Source organism: Marmota monax, unplaced genomic scaffold (assembly GCF_021218885.2).
Source record: "Marmota monax isolate L192 unplaced genomic scaffold, Marmota_monax_Labrador192_F-V1.1 WCK01_AAM20220418_F8-fsc00016, whole genome shotgun sequence".
NCBI classification, from domain to species: Eukaryota; Metazoa; Chordata; class Mammalia; order Rodentia; family Sciuridae; genus Marmota; species Marmota monax.
In genome coordinates, this window is record NW_026695209.1 from 17,408,990 (window position 1) to 17,426,455 (window position 17,466).

Below are 17,466 nucleotides of genomic sequence, written 5' to 3' on the forward strand. Positions count from 1 at the left end.
AAGACATCTAATATAAAACAATGTGACTTCACAGTATTCTATTGTATACTTACAGTTTGCTAAGAAGTTAGAGCTTACGTGTTCTCAAAACTCATACACAAATGATTATGTGAGGTGAAGGATCTGTTATTTAACTTGATTGTAACAAATATTTCACAATATATAGGTATATCAAATTGTAAACCTTAGGCATTTATAATTTTTAATTGTCTAATATATCTCAATAAGGTAAAAAAAAAACCTATTAAAATTATCTACCAGTATTCTCTGTATCTAAATTTAATTTAATTCCATGAGAAATTCTCCATATGATTTTATTAGTTTGAAATTTGCTGTGTCACATTTTAGGAACCAGTGAACTTTTACTTCCAATGAAAAAGGATGCAATTGTTGAGCACCAGGACTTGAACACTGACTTCTAAGAGAGAATGAATGAATGAATGAATGAATGAATAATTGTGAAAGAACAACCTAAGTGATATGATTATTACCAGGATAGTATGATTTTCTTTTAGCTAAGTAAGTTGTACCAAGATTGTGAGTAAGATTGTGAGTAAGCTCCCTTGGCATTTGCATTGTAAAGTCATTGTTAGCTTTGTCAGAAGTTTTAAAAAGTGGTAATAAAACACCATTAATGTAAATCTCTCTAATATTGAATGAGATAGAACATTGAATTCATTTATGGCTATGTAAAGATAGATTCATGTTTTTTTGTTCTCCCTATGTCTATGTTCTAGAATAATCCACAATTTTGTTTTGCAAATAGAATATTTTAGAGACTATTTGTGCTGTATTGTAAGTGAATCAAACATGAATTTATTATGATTTTCCTTTATTTTCTAGTGTTAAAATTACTATAGCAAAAATCTAAAAGAAACCTACGTAACAAAATAAGTCCCTCCTTAAAATAGAATAACTTCCCCTCAACCTGTAACAGAATACATAAGAGAGCATGGCTTCTTTTAATTCTTCTTTGCTATTTAGTTACTTATTTGGATAGGGCACAATGTTTCAGAGGTAATTATATATTTTCTAAAATTGCTGCCACAAGGCAATGTTCCATGTAGAAGTGGAACACACAGGGGAAAACAGCAAGACAAACAAGAATGGGACCTCGCTTAGTCCACTTTATGTGGAAGAGTATATAAAATTCACAGTACAATATCACAGGCATGGATGTTCTTCTGCCTTTATCTTTTATGTAGGGTGTTTTAATTTGTGAACTATAAAACTATAAATAACCAGATATGTTTTACAGCACATAATTCCAGAAGTAGGAGGGATTGTTTTTGAGGGATTGTTTTTTACAATGCCTGGATTGCCTGCAGTGAAAACCAAAGTAACATAACAATAAAGATTCTTCCTACAGCAATATGAATGAACATGTACCAGATACAGTAATTAAAAACACAAGCTTTCCACACATGTCTACCTTAGTCTAGTGTACTATTTTTAGTTGAAAATGCAAAATATTTTGTTAATTGAAGCAGTTGTCATTTAGCAACTCAAGTTAGCTGCTTCAGCTAATCTCATACATAATCACAGTTGCATGAGTTGCACTACTGTGGAAATATTATAAAAAACCTTCCTCACAAGAATGTTCTCCCAACTCTCTGATTATGGATATTCATAAAATCAAATATTTTATTTTGTGGGATTGTGCATTTTTTGCTCTGCTAACCTATGGTAGATTAAATTGTACTTAAGTTGATAATATAAGGGGACAAATAGATGAGGATGTTGGGAACACGAGGTTAAGAGGATAATTCTATAATATGAGCCCACTATAGTGTCTTCCCACATTCTTCATTTGCTAAAAAAACAATCTACCTTAAGCCCTGCCTGGCCTAAATGGACAGGAAATGTCACATTCCTCAACATAAAGAGACAGAAGGGCTGAAGGTCCTAGCAGTCAGTATAGGTAATGGATGATGGAGGTTGAGAAGATGAGGACTGGTTATCAGAGACAAAAAAAAAAAAAAAGTTTCACGTTCTGCACATATTTAATATGTCTTTATAGATTAGGAGTTCTAAGCCAAATTTCAATTGACATACTTTATTTTTTAAAAAATACCCTAGGCTTACTTATGTTGAATTTCAAATCAAGAGTACAAAAATCTAAATTTCTGTGTTTTTATTGATTTTTCAGAACATGATTTGAGATTAAGAAAAAGAACTTATTGTGAAATAGTACATTAGCATGCATTAAGTGTTCAACTAGGTAATTAAATATGCTAGCATTGTAATTACCTGTTCTAATTATGATATATAATTAGTATAAGTGCATATAATTATGTAGTTACATGAAACATCCATGTGATAGCAAAAAAAAAAAAAATCTCCCATTATTATTGAGGATGAAATGGGGAATTTAATAGTAAAGTGAATAAAATGTAGAAGAAATATTCTTGGCATTCACATTATAGTTTATAATTCTGTTCTCAATTAGTAGTTGTTCAGGATAACTAAATTAATTATTATTCTTGTTTTTAAGAGTTAGAAATAAAAAAAAGTTTAAAATATCAGATGAAGAAATTTAAAACCTAGATGATTCTCTGAATCACCTGGAATAACTGCCTCTCTAATCAAAAGAAATGACATTCCAAAAAGTCAACAATGCCTAACAGGACTTGTTAAGGAATGCATTGCAGAAAGATGTGAACCAGTCATTCTCAAATCAAAACAATCTTTGATAGATGTTTCCATATTTCTAAGTTGTCTTTATATTCAAAGAGTAAGACTATTTATTCACCTATAAATCACTTCGTTATACCCTGCTTGCTTTAAATCTTTTAAAACTCTTTTGTTTAATGCACAGGAATTTTTAAAAAATATATAGAGTAGGAAATTGGTGAAAAACTGACTTATATTTTCATTAAGGTAAAATTATGAAGAGTACTTCATATAATGCCAATCACAAAATAATAATCAGTTAAAATAAATATTCATATATGTATAGATATACATGTAGCTTAACCCAACAATTTAAAAAATTGATTGGTCAGAAACATGTCTGAATAACCTATGGGCCATATTCATGAACTGCTCATGTATCGGAACAAACTTACCATAGTTTTGTAAGAAAAAGTATAGCCTACAGGGAAATGCCCTCTTATTCTATTCTGAATTGCCTATTCAAATTTTTTAAAAGACACCAACCCCAATGTATTGGTTATATTTAATCATCAATTTGATTGGATTAAGATATACAGAAGATTAAGGAGGCTTCTGTGTATGTCAATGAGGGTGTGTCTAAAAATGATTGATATGTGGGATATGAACTGAATTGGAGATACTCCCTAAGTGTGGGCAACACCAGTCCAATAGTTTGGAGGCTTGGATGGAATAATAGCTGGAAGAACAGGGAAACAGCAGCAGATGCCAGCTGGATTTTTCTTTTTTTTTTTTTTTTTTTTTTTTTAATTTTTTATTGTGGGTTGTTCAAAACATTACAAATTTCTTGACATATCATATTCCACACTTTGATTCTAGTGGGTTATGAACTCCCACCTTCACCCCATACACAGATTGCAGATTCACATCAGTTACACATCCATTGATTTACAAATTGCCATACTAGTGTCTGTTGTGCTCCGCTGCCTTTCCCATCATCCACCCTCCCCCCTCCCCACCTCTCCCCTCCGCTCCCCTCCTCTCTCTCTACCCCCTCCACTGTATAACCCTGAGGGTCTCCTTCCATTACCGTGCAATTTACCTTCTCTCTCCCTTTCCCTCCCACCTCTCATCCCTGTTAAATGTTAATCTTCTTCTCCTGTTCTTCGTCCCTACTCTGTTCTTAGTTACTTTCCTTATATCAAAGAAGACATTTGGCATTTGTTTTTTAGGGATTGGCTAGCTTCACTTAGCATAATCTGCTCTACTGCCATCCATTTCCCTGTAAATTCTATGATTTTGTCATTTTTTAATGCAGAGTAATACTCCATTGTGTATAAATGCCACATTTTCTTTATCCATTCGTCTATTGAAGGGCATCTAGGTTGGTTCCACAGTCTTGCTATTGTGAACTGTGCTGCTATGAACATCGATGTAGCAGTGTCCCTGTAGCATGCTCTTTTTAGGTCTTTAGGGAATAGACCAAGAAGGGGAATAGCTGGGTCAAATGGTGGCTCCATTCCCAGCTTTCCAAGAAATCTCCATACTGCTTTCCAAATTGGCTGCACCAATCTGCAATCCCACCAGCAATGTACAAGTGTACCCTTTTCCCCACATCCTCGCCAGCACTTGTTGTTGTTTGACTTCCTAATGGCTGCCAATCTTACTGGAGTGAGATGGTATCTTAGGGTGGTTTTGATTTGCATTTCTCTGACAGCTAGAGATGTTGAGCATTTTTTCATGTACTTGTTGATTGACTGTATGTCCTCCTCTGTGAAGTGTCTGTTCAGGTCCTTGGCCCATTTGTTGATTGGGTTGTTTGTTCTCTTATTGTCTAATTTTTTGAGTTCTTTGTATACTCTGGATATTAGGGCTCTATCTGAAGTGTGAGGAGTAAAGATTTGTTCCCAGGATGTAGGCTCCCTATTTACCTCTCTTATTGTTTCTTTTGCTGAGAAAAAACTTCTTAGTTTGAGTAAGTCCCATTTGTTGATTCTAGTTATTAACTTTTGTGCTATGGGTGTCCTATTGAGGAATTTGGAGCCCGACCCCACTGACTGTAGATCGTAGCCAACTTTTTCTTCTATCAGACGGCGCGTCTCTGATTTGATATCAAGTTCCTTGATCCATTTTGAATTCACTTTTGTGCATGGCGAGAGAAAGGGATTCAGTTTCATTTTGTTGCATATGGATTTCCAGTTTTCCCAGCACCATTTGTTGAAGATGCTATCCTTCCTCCATTGCATGCTTTTAGCCCCTTTATCAAATATAAGATAGTTGTAGTTTTGTGGATTGGTTTCTGTGTCCTCTATTCTGTACCATTGGTCCACACGCCTGTTTTGGTACCAGTACCATGCTGTTTTTGTTACTATTGCTCTGTAGTATAGTTTGAAGTCTGGTATCGCTATACCGCCTGATTCACACTTCTTGCTTAGCATTGTTTTTGCTATTCTGGGTCTTTTATTTTTCCATATGAATTTCATGATTGCTTTCTCTATTTCTACAAGAAATGCCATTGGGATTTTGATTGGCATTGCATTAAACCTATAGAGAACTTTTGGTAATATCGCCATTTTGATGATGTTAGTTCTGCCTATCCATGAACAGGGTATATTTTTCCATCTTCTAAGATCTTCTTCTATTTCTCTCTTTAGGGTTCTGTAGTTTTCATTGTATAAGTCTTTCACCTCTTTTGTTAGGTTGATTCCCAAGTATTTTATTTTTTTTGAAGATATTTTGAATGGAGTGGTTGTCCTCATTTCCATTTCAGAGGATTTGTCGCTGATATACAGGAATGCCTTTGATTTATGCGTGTTGATTTTAAATCCTGCCACTTTGCTGAATTCATTTATTAGCTCTAATAGTTTCTTTGTAGAGCCTTTTGGGTCTGCTAGATATAGAATCATATCATCTGCAAATAGTGATAATTTAATTTCTTCTTTTCCTATTTTTATGCCTTTAATTTCTTTCGTCTGTCTAATTGCTCTGGCCAGTGTTTCGAGAACTATGTTGAAGAGAAGTGGAGAGAGAGGGCATCCCTGTCTTGTTCCAGATTTTAGAGGGAATGCCTTCAGTTTTTCTCCATTCAGAATAATGCTAGCCTGAGGCTTAGCATAGATTGCTTTTACAATATTGAGGTATGTTCCTGTTATCCCTAGTTTTTCTAGAGTTTTGAACATAAAGGGATGCTGTACTTTGTCAAATGCTTTTTCCGCATCTATCGAGATGATCATATGGTTCTTATTTTTAAGTCTATTGATGTGGTGAATAACATTTATTGATTTCCGTATATTGAACCAGCCTTGCATCCCAGGGATGAATCCTACTTGATCATGGTGTACAATTTTTTTTATATGTTTTTGTATCCGATTCGCCAGAATTTTATTGAGGATTTTTGCATCTAGGTTCATTAGAGATATTGGTCTGTAGTTTTCTTTCTTTGAAGTGTCTTTGTCTGGTTTAGGTATCAGGGTGATGTTGGCCTCATAGAATGAATTTGGAAGTTCTCCCTCCTTTTCTATTTCCTGAAGTAGCTTGAAAAGTATTGGTATTAGTTCTTCTTTAAAGGTTTTGTAAAATTCTGCTGTATACCCATCGGGACCTGGGCTTTTCTTAGTTGGTAGTCTTTTGATGGTTTCTTCTATCTCCTCAATTGATATTGGTCTGTTTAGGTTTTCTATATCCTCCTGACTCAATCTGGGCAGATCATATGACTTAAGAAATTTATCTATGCCTTCACTATCTTCTAATTTATTGGAGTATAAGGATTGAAAATAATTTTTGATTATCTTCTGTATTTCTGAAGTGTCTGTTGTGATATTGCCTTTTTCATCCCGTATGCTAGTAATTTGAGTTCTCTCTCTTCTTCTCTTCACTAGCATCGCTAAGGGTCTGTCGATTTTGTTTATTTTTTCAAAGAACCAACTTTTAGTTTTGTCAATTTTTTCAATTGTTTCTTTTGTTTCGATTTCATTAATTTCAGCTCTGATTTTAATTATTTCTTGCCTTCTACTTCTTTTGCTGTTGTTTTGCTCTTCTTTTTCAAGGATTTTGAGATGAAGTATGAGATCATTTATTTGTTGGTTTTTTCTTTTTTTAAGGAATGAACTCCAAGCAATGAATTTTCCTCTTAGAACTGCTTTCAATGTGTCCCATAGATTCCGATATGTTGTGTCTGTGTTTTCATTTATCTCTAAGAATTTTTTAATTTCCTCCTTGATGTCTTCTATAACCCATTGATCATTCAGTAACCTATTGTTCATTCTCCAATTGATGTATGCTTTTTCCTTCCTTCTTTTATCGTTGATTTTCAGTTTCATTCCATTATGATCAGATAAGATGCATGGTAATATCTCTACTCCTTTATATTGTCTAAGAGTTGCCCTGTGACATAATATATGATCTATTTTTGAGAAGGATCCATGTGCTGCTGAGAAAAAAGTGTAACTGCTTGATGTTGGCTGGTATACTCTATATATGTCAATTATTCTAGGTTATTAATAGTGTTATTGAGTTCTATAGTTTCCTTATTCAACTTTTGTTTGGAAGATCTGTCCAGTGGCGAGAGAGGTGTGTTGAAGTCTCCCATGATTATGGTGTGGTGGTCTATTAGACTCTTGAACTTGAGAAGAGTTTGTTTGATGAACATAGCTGCACCATTGTTTGGGGCATAAATATTTATGATTGTTATGTCTTGTTGGTGTATGGTTCCCTTAAGCAGTATGTAGTGTCCCTCTTTATCTCTTTTGATTAACTTTGGCTTGAAATCTATTTTATTTGATATGAGTATGGACACGCCTGCTTGTTTCCGAAGTCCATATGAGTGATATGATTTTTCCCAACCTTTCACCTTCAGCCTATGTATGTCTTTTCCTATCAAATGCGTCTCCTGTAGGCAGCATATTGTTGGGTCTTGTTTTGTGATCCATTCTACTAGCCTGTGTCTCTTAATTGGTGAGTTTAAGCCATTAACATTTAGGGTTATTATTGAGATATGGGTTGTTCTTCCAGCCATATTTGTTTATTTCTGTTACTAAACATTGTTTGTTTTCCTCTTTGATTGTTTCCCCCCCCCCTTTACTGTCCTACCTCCCACTGTTGGTTTTCATTGTTATTTTCCATTTCCTCTTCCTGTAATACTTTGGCTAGGATGTTTTGAAGAGATGGTTTTCTAGCTGCGAATTCTTTAAACTTTTGTTTATCGTGGAAGGTTTTAATTTCATTCTCCATCCTGAAGCTTAATTTCGCTGGATACACAATTCTTGGTTGGAACCCATTATCTTTCAGTGTTTGAAATATGTTATTCCAGGATCTTCTAGCTTTCAGAGTCTGTGTTGAAAGATCAGCTGTTATCCTGATTGGCTTGCCCCTAAATGTAATCTGCTTCCTTTCTCTTGTAGCTTTTAAAATTCTCTCCTTATTCTGTATGTTGGGCATCTTCATTATAATGTGTCTAGGTGTGGATCTCTTATGATTTTGCACATTCGGCGTCCTGTAGGCTTCTAGGATTTGGGATTCTGTCTCATTCTTCAAGTCTGGGAAGTTTTCTTGTATTATTTCATTGAATAGACTGCTCATTCCTTTGGTTTGGAGCTCTGTACCTTCCTGTATCCCAATGACTCTTAAGTTTGGTCTCTTAATGTTATCCCATATTTCTTGGATGTTCTGCTCATGGTTTCTTAACAGTCTTGCTGAGCTGTCTATGTTCTTTTCCAGTTGAAATACTTTGTCTTCATTGTCTGATGTTCTATCTTCTAAGTGTTCTACTCTGTTGGTAGTATTCTCCATTGAGTTTTTAAGTTGGTTTATTGCTTCCTGCATTTCTAGGATTTCTGATTGCTTGTTTTTTATAACCTCTATCTCCCTGTATAGTTGATCCTTTGCTTCCTGGATTTGTTTGCGTAATTCGTTGTCGAAGTGATCTTTCATTGTCTGATTTTGCTGTTTAATGTCTTCCTTGATACTCCAGATCATCTGAAGCATGTATATCCTGAATTCTTTATCTGACATTCCATCTGCTGCAGCTGTTACCTCTTCTAAAGTTGCGTTGACCTGCATTGCTTGTGGTCCTTTCTTTCCTTGTCTTTTCATACTGCTTGCGTATCTTTCCTGCAGGTGCGGGCGGCGGCTCTGCTCTCTCCTTATTCCAATTGGGGTGTCGTGGCTACCACGCCGGCAGGTCACTGGGCCTGTTCTGGGAGCTGGTGGCGGCTCTGTTCTGCCCCTACTCCAATTGGGGTGACGTGTCTGTCGTACCAGCAGGCCACTGGGCCTGTCCTGCTGGTCGGTCGCAGATCTGCCCACCTTTCGGGCACGAGTGGAGGCTCTGCTTTGCCCCTACTCCAATTGGGGTGTCGTGACTACCCCGCCTGCAGGATGCTGGGTCTGTTCCTGGCAAGGGAGGTGACTCTGCTCTGTCACTACTCCAATTAGGGTGGTGTTTGTACCCCGCCGGCAGGCTCCTGGGCCTGATCCGCCGGTCTGTTGTAGGTCTGCCTACCTTGAAGGCGCGGGCGGCGGATCTGCCCTGCCCCTCCTACCACGCCTGCGGACCCCTGGGCCTGATCTGCAGGTTGATCACTGGTCTGCTCACCCTGCGGGCACGGGTGGCGGTTCCGCTCCACCCCCACTCCAATTGGGGTCACGTGACCACCACACCGGCAGGGCCTGATCCGGGCGTGGGATACGGATCTGCTCTGCCCCTACTCGAGTTGGGGTGACGTGTGTACCACACTGGCAGGCCACTGGGCCTGACCCGCCAGGCTGTCACAGGTCTGTTTACCTTGCAAGCGCGAAGGGCGGCTCTGCCCTGCCCCTCCTACCACGCCCATGTACTACTGGGTCGTGGGTCTGCCCACCTGGCGGGTGTGAGTGGCGGCTCCGCTCCGCCCCCTCTCCAATTGGGGTCACGCGTTCACCACGCTGGCGAGCCGCTGGGCCTGCTCCGGGGGCTGGCGGCGGCCCGGCCCCTTCCCTCTGGCTCGAGGACAAATTGAGGAGACTCGGGTGACTGAGCCTCACCCCCCTTACCAGGAGACCAACTGCTTATGTCACCGCTGGTATTGATGAAGATCTCTCCTCCACCGCTTTCTGCTGACATCAGATCTCTGCCATGTTGGTATCCTATGCGAATGGCAGCATTTCGTTCCCCTTGCCAGGCAACCCAAGCAATGGGTGAGTCCTGACCTGCCCTCAGCAGGACCCGGACCGAGACACAGTTTCCGCGGGCTCCTAGCCCCGGTCCAGGGAAGTTCCGGGAGCCGGAACTCGGCCGCTCTGTGCTCGGTGTAAGCTCCTATAAGTGTAGGCTCCAAGAAGCAGCCCCCGCGGGCTCAGTTCCGGGAGCCGGAATTCGGCCGCTTCGTGCTTGGTGTATGCTCTGATAGTAGCAGGGTCCAAGAAGCAGCCTCCGCGGGCTCCGCAGCCCTGAGCCAGGGCGGTTCCGGGACGGTTCCGGGAGCCGGAACTCGGCCGCTCTGTGCTCGGTGTAAGCTCCTATAAGTGTAAGCTCCAAGAAGCAGTCCCCGCGGGCTCAGTTCCGGGAGCTGGAATTCGGCTTCTTGGTGTTTCGTGTTTGCTCTGATATTAGCAGGGTCCAAGAAGCAGCCTCTGCAGGCTCCGCAGCCCGGAGCCAGGGCGGTTCCGGGACGGTTCCGGGAGCTGGAACTCGGCCGCCCCGCGCTCCGTGTTCACTCCGATAAGATCAGATTTTAAGAAGCCCCCAGGCGCTGAACCCTAGCAATCTGTCTGCAAGCCGCAGGCGAATTGCAGCCTGAAATTACCTGTTCTATGGCTGAATCTGGATTTTTCTTGAGGATATTCTTGATAGCTGTTGCAATGGCCTGGGGACATCAGACTTTAGTTCATTTTCTCTTCCAAAGCAGACTTTGGGTAGTGATTCTCCAGGGAGTTTTCAGAAGCCTTCAGTCTGGAACTAGGGCAGCATTATTGATCCCTGTCGTTTGGAGACTTCTGCATCATAGGCTCTGGCAGCTACTGATTCCTGCAGCTCTCCAGCCTGCAGACGGCTACTGTGGGACTATCCAGCTTCCCTAGCTGTATAACCCATTCTAATAAATCTCTTTTTATAACCATACATCTTGTTGGTTCTGTTCCTCCAGAGAACCCTAATACACCCAACTTCCTGGAAGTTATGCAATATAATTCTGACCTTAAGTTTGAATGTTGATTTAACAAACTCTTGCCAGAAAAGTAAAACTCTTATAAATCACCACATAGTTATGCAAATGTTAATGAGAATTGCCTAAAGGAAATGCGGTCCATTCCATTTTCTAGGTAGTCCACATTTAATCAATTCTTTGGAAGTAGCATATTGAAGCCCTTTTAGGCTAACCTTTCAGAGAACTGCCTTTATGGAACTGTACAGTTCCTGTATGGAACTGTACTCTTGTATGATGAGTATGATATTGTATGATATTGACCTTAATTTTGAGGTTATAAAGACCCTATGCCTCAATCTGGAAACGCCAGGGGTAAGTTCATAGAAAAAATCCTGATGTCACCTTGCACAGACTGCCAATCCACAGAGTTCTAGGAGTGTATTGGGTAAACTGTGAAACCAACTTAGATGCCCTTCAGTAGATGAAGGGATAAAGAAAATGTAGTATATATACACAATGAAATATTATTCAGCATTAAAAGAGAATAAAATCATGGAATTTTCAGGTAAATGGATGGAGCTGGAGAATATGATGCTAAGTAAAATAGCCAATCCAAGAAAAAAATATCAAATGATTTCTCTGATTTAAGGATGCCCATTCATATATGCTGAGGGGTGGGGCGGCTGGTGGGGAGGATAGGGATGGGAGAATTAAATGGAGTCTAGATAAGGCAAAGGGGAGGGAAGGCAGGAGGGAGGGGAAGAGAGAGGGCATAGGGGTAGGAAAACCACTAGAATGCGATGGTTTCATTACCCTAAGTACATGTATGAAGACATGCAGGATGTGACTCTGTGTACAACCAGAGATATGAAAAATTTTGCTGTATATGTGTAATGTGAATTGTAATGCATTCTGTTGTCATATATAACAAATTACAATTTTAAAAAGTTTAAAAAATCAGAGCACTAAAATAAATTATTAAATAGGAAGAAAAAGAAAGAATGGTGTTATGCTAACCATTAAAAACAATGAAAAACCTTAAAAAAATAAAAAAAGTAAAGTAAAGCAATGGAGCTCTCCCACATGAGGCAGAGAGCAATAGAGATGGGATATAGGTGGAATGCAAACATAAAACAAAATGAAATATTTTCTTGTTACAAACTAATAAGCTAAGAAATATTATGTGCAATAAACGTATTCAGATGATATTTTAATCCACGCCTCAAGGTCTGGCTTGAAAAGACTTTTTTGTTTTCCTTTCCTTATAATTAACAGGTTTCTCTTTGAAATTACTTAGAAATACGGTTGTCATCCTTACACTTTGACCTAAAATTGTGTTGTATTTCTTCTGAGTTGCTTATTCCATCTCATATTCATGATCTTGCTTTCATATAAAACTGAGACTGCAAAGTAATTTGCAGAGGCTCCCAAGAATATGTGTGGGGTACATATGAACTATTCAGTGTTTTATATACAAAGAGAAGGTTATTCTTTCCAGTTAAAGATATTCAATGTACTCTGAAACTGGAAGACTTATGCTTAAATATTTTGTCTTTTAATATTTCAAAGTGCAGGCCACACTCCTGAAATATCATTGCCTGTCCTTGCCAAGCAATGTGTAATGAATATGCTTCATAGATAGTAGGATTTGCAAAAAGCCTTCTGATGTGTTAAGACAGCAATAATTTGATATTATTAGGATTTCTTTCAGTCTTTTGGGAGCACTATAACAAAATAAAATAGCCTGGGTAATTTGTAAACAACAGAAATATTATTCTTACAGCCCTGGATGTGGGGAAGTCCAAGGTCAAAGCACTAGAGACTTGATGTCTGGTGACAGTTTGCTCTCTGCTTCATGGAGGGCATCTTGTCACTGAGTCCCTATATGGTGGAAAGGTAGAAGGGACAAATAGTCTGCTTTAAGCTTTTAGAGGGGCACTAACTTCATTCTTGAGAGTAGAGCCCTCATGACCTACCCATCTCCTAAATGCCCACTTCTTGATACTATTCCACTGTGTACTGGCTTAAACATGTGAATTTTGCAGGACAGCAACTTTCAGATTATGGCTTGAAAAATTCCGAGTTATTTTTTTCAGTGCTTTTATATATTGTCAGTTCAGTCAGTATTTCCCTAAAATATTTTTAATGTATGTGTTTTGTGAAAGTAGTAATCATCCTGCTAGAATTTCTAATCATGAAAATTACTTTTGCTAATTTTGCAGTTTTGAAAGTAAGAGTAGGTAGTATACTTATTGTTACTTTAGAAATCTTCTTATCATTTACTTCATTTTTAAACATGGCCAACTGGAGTGAACTTAGAGTAGTAAATGCTATCAACAATCTGATTATTTTCACTTAAGAATCTTATTTTTTTCTTATGGAAAATGCATAGTTATTTTATTCAGAAATAATAGTTCGGGTTTGGTGGCACACTCCTGTATTCTCAGTGACTCTGGAGGGCAAGAAAGGAGAACAGCATGTTCAATGTCAACCTTAGCAACTTAGTGAGATCCTGTCTCAAAATAAGAAATAAAAGGGTTGAGGATGTGGCTCAGTAGTTATGCATCCCTGAGTTCAATACCTGGTACTAAATAATAATAATAATAATAATAATAATAATAATAATAATAATAATAAATCCAAAAATCATTAAAATATCATCAAATGATGTATACTTATCACAGTTCTAAGCAGCATGACAAACAGGGTATGTATGTTTCAACTGATATGTTATCTAAAAATATGATATCACAATAACACTGCAATTTTCATTATCATTTATATTTTCAGATGAAGAAACTGAAGAATGGGGAAGTGAAGTAATTATTCAGTTCTACATGAATAAGTGGAAGTGGTGGAATTATAACTTACAAGGAGGCATCAAACCAGGACTATCTGAATCCAGGCTGTCTATGCTTAACTACCATAACACTTGGCCATTTATCACTGTTTCTAGAAGTTTACTTTATATATAGAAATATTTTAAGCAAGTCAAATCCTTTCCCTTTATTTTAAAATTATGCCAATTTCTATTACACATATTTTAGTTCAAGCTTAACTGCGTGTGACTTTCTTTCCTTGCATAGGGATTAGATTTTTGCCTTTTCATAATTAATCATTCAATGATGAGGCATAAACACATATGTGCATTGTTCTCTGTCAACTAGTTTATCTTTAACCCATAACTCATAATTTGTTCAGGCTTCTGTCATAAAGACTCATTGAAATCATGGTAATTTTGCATTTATCTTCATAAAATAAACGCTGGCATTCCATTAGTTCTCAAGAGGCCAAATTTCAGTGTTTTGCACAGAAGATAATTTCTATTACTTTTGAACGAATGCTCATTGCTCATTTTGAGTAGTCTTTTCACAAATGTTTCTACCTGTCTTCTTAATTTTTTCCTCAAAAAGCAAGTTTATTTAGAATGATTTTTACTTTCAAATAGATTCTACTTAGTAGAAGATACACTTTGATTTAAAAATCCACAATTCTCAACTAGAAGAAAATGTTAAACACAATATGGACAAGAGATCACACCTCTTTAAAATTCTTTCATTCATTCATTTTTCAGGTTTTTTAAAATTTAATTGATTTTATATTTTTAAATACACGACAGTGAAATGAATTACAATTCTTATTACACATATACAGCACAATTTTTTCATATATCTGTTTGTATATAAAGTAGTTTGATACCCAATTTGTGTCTTCATACATGTCCTTTGGATAATGATGTCCATCACATTCCATCATCCTTGTTAATCCCCTGCCCCTTCCCTTTCCCCCCCACCCCTCTTCCCTATCTAGAATTCATCTATTCCTCCCATGTTCCACCTCCCTACCCCACTATGAGTCAGCCTCTTTATATCAGAGAAAACATTTGGAATTTGTTTTTTGGGGGATTGGCTAACTTCACTTAGCATTATCTTCTCCAACACCATCCATTTACCTGCAAATGCCATGATTTTATTCTCTTTTATTGCTGAGTAAAATTCCATTGTGTGTATATGCCACATTTTATTATTACACATAGCATATTGGTTAATTTCATCCTCCAGTACCTCCATTTTTCCTCCTCTCTTCCTTCTCCCTACTTTCTTTCCTCTAGTTTACTATTGTCACATAGTACCTTTTTTCCCATCTTTTTTCATCTATCCAGCTTCCACATAAGAAGGAAAATATGCAACCTTTGAGTTTCTATGTCTGGCTTGTTTCACTTAACGTTGTTCTTCAGTTATATTGTCTTTCCTGCCAATGATATAATTTCATTCTTTTCTGTGGCTGAGTAAAACTCCACACTGTATGTATTCAACTGATTTTTTATCCATTCTTCTTTCATTAACTTTTTTTAAGTGCCATATAGTTTAACACAGAAATGTGTCTTATAAAAAATAAAAATTAATGAAAAAGCAGCAAAGAATCATCCATACAAGACAAAATAAAGAGTCCCTGTATATACTGAAGAATGACTGAGAATATAAATTTTGCAAAAGTTTCCTACCAATTTCTTTGTTTTTGAGAAAAAATGAAGACTGACTTTCACACAAGTGTATTTCCCCAGGACTTTTGCTGGAAATTTGATGGCATTTATAATTTTACTGTTAAAGAGTGTGTGACATTTGCTCATGAACTTTTCCGTAGTGAATCAGGAGGAAGTGAAGGGCTTCTGCTTTTCCTGCCAATTCCCATTTCCATGAAACTCTTAGAACCTTTACCTGTCCCCTCAGGGGTTACAATCTACCATAGCAAGAGGACATAAATGTGTTCAGTATTTCAATGTCTAAAACAGAAGACGGTGGCCTTACTCTGTTCAGGCTGCTATAACAGAATACCATAGACTATTTTGGCTTAAACAACATGCATTTATTTCTCACAGTTAGAGAAAGGCAGGAAGGTCTATCATTGAGGCAGCAGGCAGATTCAGTGTCTAGCAAAGGCTACTTCCTTGTTCAGAGAAGTTTGGGGTCTCTGTTATTAGGGGACTATTGGTCTCATTTTTGAGCATGCTTCCTAAAACCCTTTTCCAAATACTATCACCTTAGGTTTTGATTTCAGCATATGAAATGGTAGTAGAGGCTAAAATAGTCAGTCCATAGCTAAATAGTCAATCCATAACAATTGGCAGCCACCGTTTGCCCTGAATAGAGGGCCCTGCCATTTGGACACTGCAGTGTAGTTGTAGTTAATGGCCACTCTTACCATTACAATTTTCAATGAAACATGAACAAATGATTCTACTCACAAGGGTGGAGAGGCTAACTCTAAAAGGTATAACTAATAAATAAATAATAATAAAAAAAAAGGTGGGTATGGAAATGTGAATTTCTTTTTTTTTTATCCTCTGCCAGAGACTACTTCAAGTTATTGTTTATGTGAAGAAATTTCATTGTGGAGAGAATTCAGATGTATCTCTTCATTGTGAACTAGAAAACTACAAGAGATCACACCTCTTTAAAATTATTTCATTTATTCATTCTTCAGTTCTATCATTATCTTTTTTGGCACATTATTATTACACAGAGCATATTGGTCAATTTCATCTTCCAGTACCTCCATTTTTGAAAAATGAAAAAGAAAACTACTATAGTAATATCTTACCTGCATCATCTTGTATGTCCCTCAAACTATTTCTAATGTTCAACTAAGATGTTAATCTACGGTCAATGTATCTGACTGAGCCAAGAGTTAAAACTAGATATTTTTTTTATTAGTTGCATATAACAATACAATGGTCTTGACATATGATATATTGAATCAAATGGGGTATAATTTCTCATTTCTCCAGGTGTACAGGTTGCAGAATCACATTGGTTACACAGACACATATATACATACAGCAATACTAGTGTCTATTTTATTCTGCTGCCCTTCCTATCCCCCCTTCCCCTCTCCTTAAACCTAGATATTCGACTATTTGACCCATACTATGCTTTACTAATGCTATTATAAAATTATAATATTTTGCTAGAAATATGAAAACAAACTATTTAAACTGAGTGTACATGCTCATTACAATAATTAGACTGTTTTCATTATGAAAGAAATTCTTTTGAAAGAAATCTGGAAGAGAATTCATGGTTTTATCCATGACCCAAGATTTCCTCAAGACTGATTTTTTTCCCCCATCATTTTCTTCTGTCATTTGCTATATGTGAGCTTTTTCCTTGGGCTGCCTTCCTCCACAGTTTCAAGATAATTACAGTAGCTGCAGCACACAATTCACATTAGGATGTTCAAAAACAAAATTAAATTTTTCTAATTATTAAAAGTTGAGGGGTTTATATATATTTATATATTCTCTATAAAACTTCCCCTAATAGGTTGTTGACCAGAATTGCCTCACACATTCATGCCTAAACAATGAATGACAAGGAAAATGGATGACTTCAGCATATCCTGATACATTTTGTAGCAAGTGGTTTAGAGCTAACTTTTGCCAAGTTAGGAGTGTGAAGAAGAGAACAGATATATGAATAAAACTGGGATTCCTCTACAGGACATCTTCTTAAGAATAAAAGGTAGAGGAGATCAGAAAATCAGACACAGCCTTGTAAACCACCAAACCATCTCTGCCCTGCTCACCAAAGTATGTTATGTGAAAGAAAAAAACTGCTGAATAAATCATCAGAGTCATGGTTACTCACAGCCCCAATCCATGTGTACCTGATTAGATACCATGATAAATTTACAAGTTTCTACATAAATATTGTATTAGATTACTTGAAAGGTC